This window comes from Arachis ipaensis, chromosome B03, assembly GCF_000816755.2.
Source record: "Arachis ipaensis cultivar K30076 chromosome B03, Araip1.1, whole genome shotgun sequence".
NCBI lineage: Eukaryota > Viridiplantae > Streptophyta > Magnoliopsida > Fabales > Fabaceae > Arachis > Arachis ipaensis.
This window is the reverse complement of record NC_029787.2, coordinates 20,898,552-20,912,466: the sequence shown is the minus strand read 5'-3', so window position 1 is coordinate 20,912,466 and position 13,915 is coordinate 20,898,552. Positions and strand designations below refer to the sequence as shown.

Below are 13,915 nucleotides of genomic sequence, written 5' to 3'. Positions count from 1 at the left end.
CTTTTCTTTGGCTTGTCTGCCTTTCTGAACCTTTTTGTTTTAAGGATCTTTAGGACAGCCTTTTAATCTTTTCTTGGGTTTTTTCCTACCTCTCTTTTGTTATTCCTAGTACTCAATTTCGTTTCATTGAGTTTTTATGACTTAGGTTATTTTTGCGATTCGTTTTCTTTTTCTACTCGGTTCTTTATTTCGACTTATGAGTCGGAATGTTTCCGAGTTTCTTACGATCAACTTTTATAACCTCTTTACGCCGACTTGTACCTCGTCGTTTTATCCTGACGACCATCTAGGTCGGTCATGGGATTTTCACGTTTTGTCGAGCTTAAGTCGGCGCGTTTCGTAGAAAGAGAAAGCAACAAAGGAATTTTAGAGATATTTGTAAGCTAAAAAGATCTTTATTAATTGGGGAGGTACTTCATTGCTACTAAGGATTTTGACAGTCTATTTCCCTTAGTCCCTACTATGATGCCTCGTTAAAAACCCTTCTCCAGAAAAAACCCTTTGGTTTTGGAAAAAAATCATGAAGTTGGGAAAAGAGTACATCAGGGAGTAGAGTTCGCTTTTAGCTATAGTACCTTTTCATATTACAAGCATGCCACGACCGTGGTAACTCGGTGCCGTCCAGGTCGGTCACTTTATAATAGCCTTTTCCTAAGACCTCATTGATTTTGTATGGTCCCTTCCAATTTGCAGCGAGTTTTCCTTCCCCTGATTTGTTGACTCCAATGTCGTTTCTGATCAAGACCAAGTCGTTCGGGGTGAACGCTCTTCGAATGACTTTTTTGTTGTACCTTATAGTCATTCTTTGCTTCAGCGCTGCCTCTCTTATCTGGGCTTTCTCTCGGACTTCGGAGAGCAAGTTGAGCTCCTCTTTGTGCCCCTGTATATTTCCGACCTCATCATGGAGAATCACTCTTGGGCTTTGTTCGTTGACTTCTATTGGGATCATGGCTTCTACGCCATAAACTAGTCGGAATGGTGTTTCTCCAGTGGCGGATTGGGGGGTCGTCCTGTAAGCCCATAGCCCTTGTGGGAGCTCTTCAGCCCAAGCTCCTTTTGCATCTTGTAATCTTTTCTTCAGCCCTGCCAGTATGACTTTGTTGGCTGCCTCGACTTGCCCATTGGCTTGCAGGTGTTCCACCGAGGTGAACTGGTGTTTAATCTTCATACTGGCTACTAGGCTTCTAAAGGTAGAGTCGGTGAATTGGGTTCCATTATCTGTAGTAATGGAATGAGGTATTCCATACCTTGTGATGATATTTTTGTAGAGGAACCTCCGACTTCTTTGTGCGGTGATGGTGGCCAATGGTTCTGCTTCTATCCACTTTGTGAAATAATCTATTCCCACGATCAGGTATCTGACTTGTCCTGGCGCCTGGGGAAAAGGTCCTAACAAATCCATTCCCCATTTTGCAAAAGGCCAGGGAGAAGTGATACTGATGAGCTCCTCCGGGGGAGCCACGTGGAAATTTGCGTGCATCTGGCACGGTTGACACCTTTTCACAAATTCGGTCGCGTCTTTCTGCAAGGTCGGCCAGTAGAATCCAGCTCGGATCACTTTCCTGTCTAATGACCTTGCTCCGAGATGGTTTCCGCAGATTCCACTATGGACTTCTTCTAACACCTCGGTGGTTTTTGAGGTCGGTACGCACTTTAACAATGGTGTTGATATCCCCTTTTTGTAGAGAATATTTTTCACCAAGGTGTAGTGTTGTGCTTCCCTCCGGATTTTCTTGGCCTCTTTCTCCTCCTTCGGGAGGATGTCAAATTTCAAGTATTCGACCAAGGGATTCATCCATCCGAGGTTTAGTCCGACTACCTCAAGGACCTCTTGTTTGTCTTCTACTTTTATCACGGAGGGTTCCTGGAGAGTTTCTTGGATCAGGCTTCTGTTATTTCCTCCCGACTTGGTACTTGCTAACTTGGATAGGGCGTCTGCTCTGCTATTTAGATCCCGAGTTATATGCTTGACCTCGGTTTCAGCAAAGCGCCCAAGGTGTTCCAGAGTTTTTTCCAAGTACCTTTTCATATTTGGGTCCTTTGCTTGATACTCTCCACTTATCTGGGAGGTCACCACTTGCGAGTCACTGTATATCATCACTTTTGTAGCACCGACTTCTTCCGCCAGCTTCAATCCAGCAATCAAGGCTTCATACTCTGCCTGATTATTTGAAGTTGGGAATTCAAATTTGAGGGAGACCTCTATTTGGGTTCCTCTTTCATCCACCAGTATTATGCCTGCACCGCTTCCTGTTTTGTTTGAGGATCCATCTACATAGAGTTCCCATGTAGTTGGTTTCTCCTCTTGGTCTCCTGCATATTCTATGATGAAGTCGGTGAGGCACTGGGCTTTAATCGCCGTCCGAGTTTCATACTTCAAGTCGAACTCGGAGAGCTCTATTGCCCATTGAACCATTCTCCCTGCAACATCCGTCTTTTGGAGGATTTGCTTCATGGGTTGGTTCGTGCGGACTCTTATTGTGTGACCTTGAAAGTAAGGTCGTAGCCTTCGTGAGGCTACCACTAAGGAGTAGGCGAACTTCTCTAGTTTGTGGTACCTTAGCTCAGGGCCTTATAGAACTTTGCTGATGAAATATACTGGGTGCTGTCCTACCTCGTCCTCTCTTATCAGGGCCGACGAGACGGCCTTGTCTGCTACAGATAAGTATAGGATGAGGTCTTCTCCAGCTGTAGGTCGGGTCAGAATAGGAGGTTGGCTCAAGAATCTTTTGAACTCCTGGAATGCCTCCTCGCATTCAGGAGTCCATTCAAACTGACATCCCTTTCTCAATAAGGAGAACAGCGGAAGGGATTTTAGTGCTGATCCTGCCAAAAATCTGGAAAGGGCTGCAAGTCGGCCATTCAGTTGTTGGACCTCTCTTAAACAAGTCGGGCTTTTCATCTCCAGGATAGCTCTACACTTGTCGGGATTAGCTTCAATCCCTCTTTGTGTTAGCATAAACCCTAGGAATTTTCCTGCCTCTACCGCGAAGGCACACTTTGCTCTTTTTCCTCCTCTTCGCCGACCTGTATCTCCTCGGTTTTTCCTCCCGGTTGTGGACGTAGCTCTTCTTTGGCCCTTGCGCCTCCGAGCTCTACTGTGTGAACTTCTCTGCCTTTTCATCTTAGGTTTAGGCTTTCATTGTAGCATTTCCTTGCCAATTTCTGATCTCCCCTTACCGTTGCTATCCCCGCTAAGGTCGGAAATTTCATACAAAGGTGAGGAGTGGATACCACCGCTCCGAGTCGATTAAGGGTAGCTCTGCCAATTAAAGCATTATATGCTGACCCTACATTGATGACTATGAAGTCTATGCTCAGAGTTTTTGATTTTTCCCCTTTTCCAAAAGTGGTGTGGAGGGGCAAAAATCCTAGTGGCTTTATTGGCGTGTCGCCTAGTCCGTATAAGGTGTCGGAGTAGGCTCTTAATTCTTTCTTATCCAACCCTAGTTTGTCGAAAGCGGGCTTAAAAAGAATGTCCGCTGAGCTTCCTTGGTCTACTAGGGTTCTGTGGAGATGAGCATTTTCTAGGATCATAGTTATTACCACTGGATCATCGTGTCCAGGGATTATTCCTTGCCCATCTTCTTTTGTAAATGAAATGGTTGGGAGGTCGGATGACTCTCCTCCGACCTGGTAGACTCTCTTGAGGTGTCTTTTGTGAGAGGATTTGGTGAGTCCCCCTCCCGCGAACCCCCCTAAGATCATATGGATATGTCTCTCCGGAGTTTGCGGTGGTGGGTCTCTTCTATCCATATCATCTCGCTTTCTCTTCCCATGACTGTCCGACCTTTCTATGAGATATCTGTCAAGCCGACCTTCTCTAGCCAGCTTTTCTATTACATTTTTAAGGTCGTAGCAATCGTTTGTGGAGTGACCATATAATTTATGGTGCTCACAGTAGTCGTTGCGGCTCCCCCCTTTTTTATTTTTAATGGGTCTGGAGGGTGGCAGCCTTTCCGTATTACAAATCTCTCTGTATACATCCACTATGGAGACTTTTAGAGGAGTATAAGAGTGATATTTTCTTGGTCTATCGAGACCAAGTTCTTCCTTCTTCTTGGCTTCCGTCTCCCTCTCTTTTGTTGAGGGAGGGTGGCCAGGTCGCCAGCTCAGGTCTCTCAACTTAGCATTTTCCTCCATGTTGATGTACTTTTCAGCTCTTTCATGTACATCACTTAGAGAGATGGAGTGTCTTTTGGATATGGACTGTGAGAAGGGACCTTCTCTGAGCCCGTTGACTAACCCCATTATGACTACCTCGGTGGGCAGGTCTTGAATCTCTAAACATGCTTTGTTGAACCTTTCCATATAGGCTCGTAAGGATTCTCCGACCTCCTACTTTATTCCCAGGAGGCTCGGTGCATGCTTTACTTTGTCTTTCTGGATAGAGAACCTCATCAAGAACTTTCTTGAGAGGTCTTCAAAACTGGTAACCGACCTCGGGGGGAGGCTATCGAACCACTTCATCGCCGCTTTCGACAAGGTTGTCGGGAAAGCTTTGCATCGCGTAGCATCAGAAGCGTCGGCCAGATACATCCGACTTTTAAAATTGCTCAAATGATGCTTCGGATCAGTGGTTCCGTCGTAGAGGTCCATATCGGGGCTTCTAAAGTTTCTCGGAACTTTTGCCCTCATTATGTCCTCACTAAAAGGATCTTCCCCTCCTAGGGGTGACTCTTCTCCGCCGTCACGGGAGTTCCGACCTTTGAGGGAGGATTCTAACTTTAAGATTTTTTTTTCTAACTCTTTTCGTCGCTCCATCTCCTCTTTTAGGTTCTTTTCAGTTTCCTTTTGTCGCTCCCGTTCCTGTTCTAACTGTTCGAGGCGACTGTGGACTAATCCCATGAGCTCAGTTGTCTGGGATGGTCCCTCTTTCTCTGATTCGCGCCCTTCTGAAGAATTCACCTTCGGATTTTTTATTCCGGAAGTGCCTTCCCTGTGTTGGTCATTGGCTTCCTGGTGAAGGGTCAAGTCTGCCTCATTGTTTCCGGTGTTCAGATTCTCTTGTTCAGAATCTGTCTCTACATGACCCTCTTCAGGGGATCTATCTGCCATCACTGGTTGATCTCTCGGGTCTCCGGCAACGGCGCCAATGTTACGGTGGGTAACCGGAGATTAATGGGCTGGATGGCGTTGGTTGGCCCAAACGTACGAAGGAGGAGGCTTTCAAGTGGGTCTGCAACTCGGTGCACTCCGTCCGACCTGTACGTGTGAAAGAATGGGGGGTGGTACCTGCAAAGACACTCCGATGCCTAAGTCAGCAAGGATGTTAGCAGGTCTAGAGAGTATTGGAACTTAGAGATACCTGAGGGGTGTCAGTGTATTTATAGTGGTGAACCAATAACCACCGTTGGAGTAGTGCCACTTTTCTAGGGTGTTAACCGTCCCTTTATCTTAGGGAAGTTAAGATATGGCTCGTGAAGTGGTTAGAGAGATTCTAGGGGCAGTTACTCATTCAAATGAGTGCTTATCTGCCAGCTAACCCTCGTTCCCGACTTCTTTATAGCAAGTCGTGACGAGTACCGACTTCGTAGTGGCTGATCTGGTGAAAGGTGAGGTCAACTCTTTGGGTTGGGCCTTTTTACTTGGATTCTGGGCTTTAATCGTTGGGTCAGGTTATGAACAGATATGATTATATATAATAATTATATTTTTTTTTGGTTAAAATATATAATAATTATATATGCACTCTAGAACAGTCAAGTGGGCTGTAATTAGTATGTCGGCCCATTTCTATAATCGTAGCTTGTTTTAGTAAAGTTATGTGCCTAGATCCAAACAAAAAAAGGTTAAGTTATGTGGAAACTGGAAACAGTTAAATTGACCCATTTGTAATTGTCCAAAACAAAACTGACCCATTTATATATATTTATGTTGGTAGAAACTCAGATGCAGTCGATTTTATGTGAAGTAGATATTTAAGAGCCATTAAATAATTTGACTGATTTGACTAAATTTTTATCTAACGACTCTCAGGTATCAACTTCACGTAAAGTCGACTTCACCTGAGTTTTTACCATTTATTTTTGACCGGAAATGACACACTAACGGTCATTAGACCTGGTTGATGTGCCACTTTGTTTCCTTTCCTCCTCACTCACTTGATATTTTAGTTGAGGTGATAAATTTTGGTATTTTTTTTAAGGTGATTGTTACGTGCTTACAAATATTTGTCTAATTTCGTAAAAAAAAAAGTTAAAAATTAATATTTAATTTTAAAAATATAAAAATAAATAATGATTAAATATTTAAAATTTATTATAATAAATAATTTAGACAAAAATTAGACATCGTATTATAAATACCATAAAATTCACCTTTTTTTAATATGGTATATCCGAATTTAAAACTTGACAAAGGCCTAGTAAAAAAAATGTGAGTGTATAGTATACATGAATTTGTGATATTATAATCGCTTTTTATTTTTAATATGGAAAAGAGTGTGGGGTGATACAACGTTATGGAAAATAGGGGTGCTTTCTCTACATGTGGTGTTAGGGAGCTGAAATAGGACCGAGAAATTTAGAACAAAGAACTCGGACGATCCGATTAAAGGGTATCTACAAAAAAATATTTTTTAATAAAACACGGAGGGTCCGTTTTGATTTAAAAAAAATAAAAAAAAAACTAAAAACGGAGGGTCCGTTTTCATTTTAAGAAAAAATTAAAAAAACAAAAAGTCTAAATACAGAGGGTCTGTTTTCATTTAAAAAATAAAATAAAAAGTGTAAACAGAGGATTCATTTAACAAAAAAATCGGACGGTCCTGATTTCTCTCTGCCATTGTTCAAAAAAATTTGTCCCACACCTGTGTCTAACACCTGTATACACCATAACCAAGCACAACTCACACACTCCTGCAATATAAAAAAAAAATGAACCGCACACTGTTTTAGACCTTTCTATATGACTTTTGTCAGGGCTTAAAACAACAAACTAGAGGAGATTTGATGGTTTAGATTGAGATTTGTCAAATGACTTCCGATATTTTAATGAATCCAATCTAAACCATCAAATCTCCTCTAGTTTGTTGTTTTAAGCCCTGACAAAAGTCATATAGAAAGGTCTAAAACAGTGTGCTAACATTGTAAAGTTTTATACTGAGCCAATATAGGAGTTTTTTATTTTTAATATTGGGCCTAACTTTGTGTAATCCACTAAAATGACAAAAAATTAGCGTTTAACGCCGTTGTGGGAATATAGGAAAACGTCATCGCCGTTTTCACAGCAACGTTACTTTCAACTTCAACAAAACGTTGGTGACGTTTTCCACAAAACGTCAGTGACGTTTTGTGTGTGCATGGTTCACACGTGGATGAAAAGTTCTCCCTCTCACCAGCGAGAAGATTTTTAACGTTAGTAAACCCTTCTCTTTCCCATTTCTTCATCTTCTCTCTTCAGTTCCACCACAAAACGCCTCCTTCCATCCTTATCAATGTTACCCCACTAAAACTAAAGAAATTCACAAAGCAAAACGGCAGCTTCCACACTGAGGACCACAACTAACCAAAGCCATTCAGGTAAATGATTTAGTGATTTTTTTTTTAACCGAAAGCATGAACAAATTTTTTTTAAAAATAGACTAAGATTTTGTAATTTTTTTAAGTTATTTTACTATTAATTAATAGTAAGTTAATTAATTGCTAGTACTTAGTAGTAGTATTATCGGCGTTAGAATAGGACTATAAGTGTTAGTTAGTGTTAGGATTAGTTTTAGTAAATTAATTATTGTTAGTAACTTAATTACTGTTAGCACTAGGTTAGGTTAGTGCTATTTAAAATTTGAAATAGCTGTTTTGAAACACATATGTATTAATAATTGATTATTGTTGATATATGTTTGGTCTTTTTTTTATAAGAAATTTTTTTATTTTATGATTGATTTATAATTTTATTAATTTAAAAAACAGAATTAAAAAAGAATTAGTTAATAATTTTCAGAAAATTTTTTTAATTTACGTAAAATATTAGTTTCAGTAATTATTAATTTTTATTTTAGTTTTGCTTAAAATATTTAATTAAATCTGAATTATTATAAAAAATATTTAAAGTAAAATTATTTAAAAATTATTTAAATTTTTTTAATTTAAATAAAACATCATTTTCTATTATTATTAACGCATGCTTTTAGTGATGTTAGTTTAGTTTTGGTTGAAATATTTGTTGGTTAAATTTGAACTATTATTAGAAAATAGAGTTAATTATATAGTTACGTTACTTTTATTACTATTAATTTTAGGATAGATTTAATCTTGGTTTAATTTTGGAATGTGTTTTTAATAAAAAAATAGAATTATAAGATATATTAATAATAAATTTTCATTTATTTTAAATATTTTTTAAAAAAATTTTAATTATTTAAATATGTCATTTCTAATCCAGAGTTTAAAAAAGAGGAAAATGGGAAAACGTGACATCATACATGCTGAAGATCATATTGTAAAATATCTTCGACATCCTGTATATGTAAGTAATTTTTATGTTTATTGTAGTAGTTAATAATTAGTAGTTTATTTAGTAATAATCAATTATTAGAATATGTAGTGATTTAGTAAGTGTTGATTATAATAGTAGTCATGAACTGGTTATAGTAATTTACTATTAATGATTAAATTTTGTTTTCAGAGTTCAAGAAATTTGCACATAAGACACTTACACCAAATAGATTCATATGATAATAGAGTGGAAGAACAACTGAAGGCGAGCGGGTTCTATTATGTTTCTCAAATTGGGAGGATCGTGTCTCATAGGCCGACTGTAGACGCACTGGTTGAAAGGTGGCGTCCGAAAATGCACACGTTTCATCTTCCATATGGTGAGTGCACGATCACTTTGGAGGACGTCGCAATGATTCTTGGACTCCGAACTGATGGTCTACCGGTGACTGGATCAACCGATCATAGTACAAGTGGGTTAGAAAACGAGTGCTTGGCCCAATTTGGTGTTGCTCCTGGGTCGAAGGACCACAAAGGAAGCGGAATCAAGCTGGCATGGTTCCGCACCCTAAAGCGGTGCCAACATTTGACTGATCAAGTAAGTAAGGAAATTTATGTGAAATGTCACATAATGTGTCTATTTGGTACGACGTTATTTAGTGACAAGTCTGGAATCTCTGTGCACTGGAAGTATTTGCCATTGCTTCGTGACTTTTCTCAAATTCATAAGTTTAGTTGGGGTTCTGCTTGCCTTGCGCACATGTATCGATCATTATGTCGGGCATCGAGATATGATTGTAAGGACATGGATGGTCCTCTGGCATTGCTCCTTGTGTGGGCCTGGATACGAATGCCAACAATAGGGCCTCTGCCGGTGGATACCAGCTTTCCACTCGCTCGCAGGTAATATTTAACTAAGTTGTCGATTTTGGTTTTTTTTTTTTTTTGTATTAATTAGTTTCTAATATGAACATGATATGACAGGTGGAATGATTATCAACCCACCACTGAGCACTATAAAAATTGGACAACCTCTGACGTTAGGAGAAGGTTGGATGATCTTCCTCTGGATGGAGTAAGTGTTTTGTTGCTAAGACCTTTCATTATGTGAATTAAATTGATTATTAGTGCACTTATACCTCTGCTATTTGATATGTTTTTTCAGTTTGTGTGGGACGCATACAGTCCTAATCGGGTTGCGCCTCATGTTATTCCATTTGACATTAACAACGGTGCAAATTTTTTGAGTGCAACTGTACCTTTAATATGTTTTGAGGCTGTGGAGTGGCATCCGACTGACAGGATTAGAAGACAATTTGGCTTTCATCAAGACCCCCCAGTCGAAGCTATGAAACTTGGAGCGTCCCATAACATAGTGCTGACAGGTCCAAAGAATAAGAACTGGGGCGTAGAAGATGCAGTATGGATCTCACAATGGTTAAATAGTTCTATGTGTGTCTTGACAAGTGAACATGTCGACAACTATCAACCATCTGACCAGTACATGGACTGGTATATTGGTAAATTTGGTGATCACCTGCGGGTATCCGAGCTTGCTGAGCAAGAGGAAGAAGGTCAACAAGAGCAACCATATCAGCAAGAACAACAACCTCAGCAAGAACAACCACCTCAACAACAAGGACCACATCGGCAAGAACAACCACTGGTTTCACAGTCGTATGCATACGCACCATACCCATACCTACCATATCAATAGCCATATCCATACCCACCACAACATCCACACCCACAGGAATATCCATATTATCCACCATACTCACAACCATATCCATATTATCCACCCCCACCATACACACAGGAATATGCACAACCTTTCACCCATACCCATACACACAGGAATATACACACAGGAATATGCCCAGAAGACTCGTGTCAGAATCCGGAGATCTTCAACTAACTCATCCCCTCGATAGCCATATGCAGTTTCATACTCAACAGCTGCTGATGGTTCTTTTGCAACCATTGCTTCAAACCATGTGGGCAAAGCTTCATATGAAGATTCCCACCCACCAAATATTTTCTCAACTGCCTTTTGCTTGGCCAACCATGCTTTGCGATAACTTATCGTGTAGTTGAACTTCGATTGTACTTCAGCAATGACATATTTCACCTTTATGGACGGATTAGCTTCAACTAATGGCTTTATTGCTTCTGCAATTGTTTCAGAGTCCAGTTTAGCATGATCCTGAGATATGGTACTTCTGGTGCACGTGTGACTACCATTGTACCTCCTTATCACCCAACAATACTGTCTTTTCATAAGACTAACTCTGATAAGCCAATCACAACTTATTCCATACTGTACACATTTAGCATAGAATGTTGTTGGTTCTGATTCATATACCCTATAATCAACTCCTCTTCGAATGGTATACTCTTTAACTGATGCAATAACAGCCTCTCTAGAGTTAAACTCCATTCCAACTACAAATTCACCGGCAGCTATAACAGCTGGGGCTACACCAATAATAAAACAAAAATAAATCTAAATAATATTCTATTATTAATAATAATAATGAGAACAATAAATAGTAATAACAATCTAAAAATTAAAAATAATACTAACATAAAAGCAAAACAAATAATAATATTACTAATATTAAAAAAGTAAATAACAACAACAACAAAATTACCTGTATTGACGTACTCAGGAAATTCTGGTGCATGCATGGCATCCAGATTCAAAGCATGCATAAAAGATGGCTCTCCATATGGATGTTGTCCGGTTAGTGCATTTGCAACATCAGCCACATCTCTTTCAACCATTATCTCATCTTCCTCTACATCTTCAGTTGGACCAACAACTTCATAATTACCTTCAAACTCTTCATCGCTTTCAGTATTATAACCCACCCAGTCTATGTTGGGTTCTGGAAAGTCAACATCATCGATTTCTTCGAACTCAACATACAACTCGATAAGTGAGGCCTGTGCTCTAGTTTGATGATAGGTAAAAAACATTCTTTGCATACTAGCTTCATCAGTCACATGCATTATTTGAAATTGGCCGAAACCACCAAATACTAGCACAGGCTGCCTATACAGAATATTTATGGCTCTTTTTTGCACTTGATGATCTACACTTTGAGAAAGTATACTCTTAGGTAGCGTTTGGTGGAGAGACAGAGACGGAAAGACTGAGACTAAAAGACAGGGATTGAAATAAATCTCAGTATTCTGTTTGGTGCAAAATGGGAGACATGAATTGAAACAAGAATGAAACTCTAATTTAATTTGCACAAAGGGTAAAATTGGAATTAATTAATTGAAATGAAAGTATTTTAGGTATAAAATGTTATTAAAGTTTCAGTCTCCATCTCTAAAAATTCCAGTCCCCTGTGTCCCTACTTTTTGGAGGTACTGAAATACTGAAATTTTAGAGACAGAGACAGAAATTTTAGTACCAGTCTCTGAACTAACAAACACGATACTGAGTCTCAGTCTCTAAGTCTCTGTCTCAGTACCTCAAAACAAACGCTACCTTAAGTCCTTCATATGTTATTGAAAGAGGAACAACAATAACACATGGATTCTCACATAAAAAACTCACACCTTCATGTGTATGAGATAAAATCTGACCATTGTAAATATATTTTTAAACTAATATAACCCTCCATTTTATGCACTCATCACACTCACTCACAAATTTTTTTCACACTCTCAAACTGAGAACATTTTGTAGAACAAAGCTCTCATTACTTCACTTAAATTTTAGTCTCATATTCCATTTTTGCGTTTTAACACAATCCAGAACTTCTTTTATAGTTACTTTTATATTTTTTTATTCCCCCCAGCACAAAACGTTGCTGACGTTTTCACAATACGTTACTAATGTTTTTACTCTTTTATCAATACGTCAACGACGTTTTGACCAAAAATTATTTTAAAAATATATCTTCTAGCAAAATGTCACTGACGTTTTCCTTTATAACAATTTAAAAAATAAATTCATATACAATACGTTGGTGACGTTTTGCATATAATAAAATAAAATAAAAAAAATTTACACAATACGTCGCTCACGTTTTCTTCTTGCAAAATTTGAAAAAAAATTTTATTCATTTCGTCAGCGCCATTTTCCCTAATTTATTATAAAAAAATGTCACCCTCCCACAAAACGTCTTTAACGTTTTGTTTCTTTTAAAAATTTAAAGCAGGCCCATAGTAGAGTAATACACAATACTCTCCAAATATCATTGAATAATACACCTTACTTTCTAATATACAAAAAACTGAGCCCCAATATAGACCTATCCAACTATGATAAAAATTTTGGCTAATTTTTAATCTCTATCACTTAATTTCTAATTTTTGCGTAACTTATTTTTTATAATAAATAATAAATATTTAAAATTTATTAATTTTTATACTTTTAAATTAAATATTAACTATTTAATTTTTGTTGACAATTAAACACTAATTTTTAGACACTATAACATATACCAAAAACCTTTAACCCCAAATTTCTCTTCCCTCTAAGAATCGCTCTGCAACCTATGGTCTTCCTGAGCATGTTGGATGGCCATAATCAGTTACATGGAAGTTGGACGAGGATGGTGAACCAGGATAGAGTTGGCAAATTCTTAGCTTGTCTTTACTTAATTGAAATTTGGGAGTCACCATTTGAGGTGCTATTGTGCTAATGAAATTTGAAGGGTTATTTGGGTCTTTACTGAATAAGAGATGAGGTCCACATTAATTAGCAAATATTGAGGCATGCATGCAATATGCAATATAAGTCCGCAGTGTACTGAATCAGGCAAGAAAATCCAAGTGACTTACATTTATTGAACCTGCCTTGTGTACTACTCATCAGACACAACTCACGTAAATGAGGCTCTTTCAACTCTTGCTCTTTAAATTCTTCCTCCCTCATCACCCTTTTCTCCCTGTAACAACGATCCAATTCCTGTGACCATCACCAATATGTATCTTAATACATTTTCAATTAAGTATCAGTATAGATAATATACGTTAAAATATGGTATCAATTTTATTGTAGCTTCTCATGAATAATTCGTTTATTAATTTATATGTCCTGAATTTGCAGTCTTTTCCGAAGACAGTCTTGTGCACCTTTTTTCATGTGACCCCTTATCAACTCCTATTTTGCCTGTGAACCGCTTCAATACTAAACCATGATTGCTTTCAAGCCACTCATTTGTTCTTTATGTTCATCTCTATATATATATGTGCAACATCCAGTTTCTATCTTATATACTTTCATCTATTAAGTGGATTCAAAAACACTCACAAATTGTCAAAAGTTAATAATAATATAATGGGAAAGGCCTCTTTCTGTATTGCTGCGATTCTTATTTTTTTACTTTATGTTTCAATAATGATTTCACCAAGTCCCATTAGCCAATCACACTCGCGTAAGTAGTCTTCATATCTAAGTAATTTTTAAAGTTATATATATTTTTTTAAATTTATTTTTACTTATAAAGGTGACT

General features: G+C 38.2%; 3 long non-coding RNA genes across 3 annotated transcripts in view; 1 reads left to right on the top strand and 2 right to left on the bottom strand.

Annotated features, from left to right (window-relative positions):
* The window catches only part of LOC110270023, a 17,802-nt gene continuing 6,624 nt past the window's right edge, over positions 2,738-13,915 (bottom strand). The window contains exons 2-3 of the long non-coding RNA XR_002358986.1: positions 11,223-11,228; positions 2,738-2,749 (exon numbers count right to left, since the gene is read on the bottom strand). This is a non-coding gene — a long non-coding RNA (uncharacterized LOC110270023). The remainder of the gene's footprint in view (positions 2,750-11,222; positions 11,229-13,915) is intronic.
* On the bottom strand, positions 11,526-12,041 carry LOC110270022. Its single transcript, XR_002358985.1, has 2 exons — positions 11,941-12,041; positions 11,526-11,558 (listed from the first exon to the last, which is right to left on the bottom strand). It is a non-coding gene; the product is annotated as an uncharacterized LOC110270022 (long non-coding RNA).
* The window catches only part of LOC110270024, a 1,583-nt gene continuing 598 nt past the window's right edge, over positions 12,931-13,915 (top strand). Inside the window, exon 1 of the long non-coding RNA XR_002358987.1 lies at positions 12,931-13,837. This is a non-coding gene — a long non-coding RNA (uncharacterized LOC110270024). The remainder of the gene's footprint in view (positions 13,838-13,915) is intronic.